Raw genomic sequence first — 4,166 nt, forward strand, 5'->3', positions numbered from 1 at the left:
CCTGTGATCCCTCGCCTCAGCACTTTTCATGAGGCAGGCTCCTCCGGAACAGCGCAAAAGCCGCCGGAGGCTTCAGCGCCGCCGAGAAGCTCCGGTGCCGAGGCATCAGGCTTCCAGTTGCCTGCCTCAGTGACGGCACCGTTCGGCACCGCAAATGAGACGGTGCCGACATTCCTCGGCACACCGCACCCGAGGCAGCCCGACTTTTCTCGCCCGGCACCGACCGCGGCACCGACGCCTGCGGGGCATTCTGACACTCAGATCACAGTCAGAAGCCCCGATCGCAGGAACCCTCTTGTGCAGCAGCCTCTATCGGCTCAGCTTTCATCTCCTGCAGGAGCTGCTTTCACACAGTTTACTCAGACAGCTGATCTTCTAGTGTCACCTACCTTGCAGTCTCCGCTCATGAACGCATATTCTGTGGCGATGCCTGAGTCAGGATCTGAGCAGTTTTCCTCCAGTGAGGAGGAAGCAGATCCACAGGGAGTTTTTTCCCCATATTATGACTCCCAGCCCCGGAGCCAGAGCATTAAGGGCTATGGAAATACTACCTCATCCCACTCTAAGGACCATGCCCCTTGGGGGATGAACCCCTGGATGGCACCATCAATGCCCTACCCACCACCATGGCAATACTGGACACCATGGCCATCATACCCTCGGGAACACATGCCCCGTGCCCATTCGACCAGGCGCAACACTGATCCAGTGCCGTCTCCTAATACATACGCTAGTGACACGAGACGCCTGGCAACACAGCCATGCTCCCAGGATAAACCTAGCCCTTCTCCCGGTCCAACAGACCCAGAGTTACCACCGGAGGAAGCGTTACTTCCCCTTCCTCCCACTCCCTCTGATGAATATACAAAATTCCAGGACCTCTTTAAGAGAGTTGCTAGTGCCCTGAACATTAACCTGGAAGTGGTTCCCGAACAACAGCATGAGCTGACGAACATCCTACAGCCCCCTTCTTCCTCCAGATTGGCACTTCCAATTAACGCAGCCCTTTTAGAACCTGCTAAGTCCATCTGGCAGACTCCAGCGACTAGCCTACCTACCTGCAAGCAAGCGGATAAGAAGTATTTTATTTCTCCAAAGGACTCTGAATTCCTTTTTACTCACCCAACACCAAACTCATTGGTAGTAGACGCTGCGAACCAGAGGGCTAGACAACAATATTCTCGTTCTGCCCCACCTAACAAGGATAGCAAACGACTGGACCTGTTTGGTCGCAAGGTCTATGCATCCTCCACCCTCCAATTTCGCATAGCTAATTATACCGCAGTCCTGGCAAAATACGACCATAAAAACTATAATAATTTAATGGACTTTATTGAGGACATTCCAGAACAAAGAAAACAACAGTTCAGAGCTATAGTTTCTGAGGGCCAAGCCATTTCACGCACCGCTCTCCAAGCAGCCCTCGATGTAGCCAACACAGCGGCAAGATCTACCGCTACAGCGATAGTCATGCGACGGGGCTCATGGCTCTCCTCTTCCTTTTTTCCTCGAGAAGTTCAGAACACGATTGAAGATCTTCCCTTTGACGGTGACAAACTTTTTGCTTCTAACACGAATGAAGTGCTTCATTCAATGAAAGACTCCAGAACAACCCTCCGGTCTTTAGGTCTCCAGACACCTACGGCAAGGAGACGACAATATCGATACCAACCATACCAACGGCCACGTTATCCCGCATTTACGCAACCTTCCCATAGACCGCAGGAACAGCAACAGCCGCAACGTCCACGACCAAGATTCCAGCGACGTCGCCCAAACTCTACAGGGGCGCCTCAACCCCCATCAGCTAATAGGCAGATTTGAAAACTTGGTCGAGGGTTTAGAAAACAATGCCCTCACTCCAGCCGACACACCAATCTTTGGACACCGCCTACGACCTTTTTTCCAACAATGGAGGAGCATTACCTCCGACAAGTGGGTCTTAGAGGTAGTTACAATTGGATACGTCATCCCCTTCCTCTCCTTACCTCCCACCCACCCACCCTCCCCGTCCCTCTTCAGGGACCCTTCTCACGAGCAGCTACTCCTCCAAGAAGTGCAACATCTCCTTCATCTGGGAGCAGTAGAAGTCGTGCCAGAGCAACACAGAGGGAAGGGTTTTTACTCCCATTATTTCTTAACAGAGAAGAAAAATGGGGGATGGCGACCAATCCTCGATCTCAGGCGGCTCAACAGATTCATCAAAAAACAAAAGTTCAAGATGGTGACCCTCAATACCATAATCCCAGCGCTGGAGCAGGGCGACTGGTTTTCTGCCCTCGACCTACAAGATGCCTATTTCCACGTCACTATACATCCGGCCCACAGACGTTTCCTCCGGTTTACCCTTGGTTCCACACATTTCCAATACAGGGTACTCCCCTTCGGACTATCTACAGCCCCCCGTGCTTTTTCCAAACTTCTAGCTGTAGTCACTGCTCACCTCAGGAGACAAGGGGTAATAATATTTCCGTACCTCGACGATTGCCTCCTCAAAGCTTCAACATTCGACGAGGCGTTCCGGTTCACACGACTCACAGTCGAGTGTTTTCTTTCTCTCGGCCTACAAATAAACAGAGACAAATCCACATTACGCCCCACCCAGCACCTTCAGTTCATAGGCGCAGACCTCAACTCTCGGACCGGGCTGGCATCGCTCCCACCCGATCGCTACAATTCCATAAAACAACTGACTACAACTATTTGCAACAGCCCTCAGGTAACTGCCCGAGACTGCCTACAACTACTAGGTCACATGGCCTCGTGCACTTTTGTCGTCCAGAATGCACGCTTGCACATGAGGTGCTTCCAAGCGTGGTTGGCAACGGTTTACAAACCGAATGTACATTCTTTAAACAAGACTCTCTCCCTGCCTACTCCAGTCAAAGGCTCGCTACGTTGGTGGACCGTCCACTCCAACCTTTGTTCTGGAGTCCCGTTTCTTCAACAGACTCCATCACGCATTCTGACCACCGATGCATCTATGACAGGGTGGGGTGCACATATGTCTCATCACACAGTACAGGGACTATGGTCACCAACCGAGACCTCCCTGCACATAAATGTACTAGAACTTCGAGCCATTCGCAACGCGTGCCGTCACTTCCTGCCACTAATCAAACATCATCACGTACGCATAATGACGGACAACATTGCTTGCATGTTTTACATAAACAGGCAGGGCGGAGCTCGTTCCCATTCGCTGTGCACAGAGGCGATGAAGCTCTGGAATTGGTGCATTCTGAACAACATCCGGGTATCAGCTGCTTATCTTCCCGGGATCATGAACACCACAGCGGACGAACTGAGCAGACGCTTCCCATGGGAACACGAGTGGGAGATAGACGACAAAACCATTCACGAGGTATTCAGCATCTGGGGCTACCCTACAATAGACCTCTTTGCAACTGCAAAGAACAAGAAATGTCTCAATTTCTGCTCCAGAGCAGGACTGGGCAAACGTTCCCTGGGGGACGCATTCATGATCTCATGGCACCGAAACCTATTCTATGCGTTTCCCCCGATACCAGTTCTCAACAGGGTCCTGATAAAAATACGAACGGATCGAGCCAAGGTGATCCTCATTGCCCCATCGTGGCCCAGACAACCATGGTTTCCCTTCCTCACCAGAATGTCAATCCAACCACCAGTCTCCCTCCCACTTATTCCGAACCTTCTATCTCAACAGCACGGTCGTTTTCTCCACCCCAACCTGTCCATGCTTCACCTCAAGGCCTGGTTCCTACGTGGTTCTCCCAACGCGAATTAGATTGCTCCGAACAAGTTCAGGAGGTGCTCCTACATAGCAGAACGCAATCTACTCGCAAGACCTATCTTCAAAAGTGGAAACGATTCACACATTGGTGTTCTACCAAACACCTTTCTCCTACCTCGGTACCTCTTCCGCTTATATTGGACTATCTCTTGGGCCTTAAGCGAACCGGCCTTTCTTTCAGCTCCATCAGGGTCCATTTAGCTGCTATTACGACTTTCCACGACAGAGTTGACGATATGTCTGTCTTTGCTCACGCTACTACGAAGCGTTTCCTCAAGGGCCTACAAACCTTATATCCAGACATTAAACAACCAACCACCCCCTGGGACCTTCATCTGGTACTGTCTGCCCTAACTCAACAACCCTTCGAACCCCTAGCCACGTGCTCCCT

The 4,166-nt window shown here is 51.4% G+C and overlaps 1 long non-coding RNA gene across 1 annotated transcript; it reads right to left on the bottom strand.

Moving 5' to 3' along the window:
* Nucleotides 1–850: 850 nt before the first annotated feature.
* Nucleotides 851–2,624, bottom strand: LOC135976942 (uncharacterized). The gene is made up of 2 exons (XR_010594210.1): nt 2,477–2,624; nt 851–1,639 (listed from the first exon to the last, which is right to left on the bottom strand). It is a non-coding gene; the product is annotated as an uncharacterized LOC135976942 (long non-coding RNA).
* Between the last annotated feature and the right edge of the window lie 1,542 nt (nt 2,625–4,166).

The sequence above is a fragment of the Chrysemys picta genome, chromosome 1 (genome assembly GCF_011386835.1).
Source record: "Chrysemys picta bellii isolate R12L10 chromosome 1, ASM1138683v2, whole genome shotgun sequence".
Lineage (NCBI taxonomy): Eukaryota > Metazoa > Chordata > Testudines > Emydidae > Chrysemys > Chrysemys picta.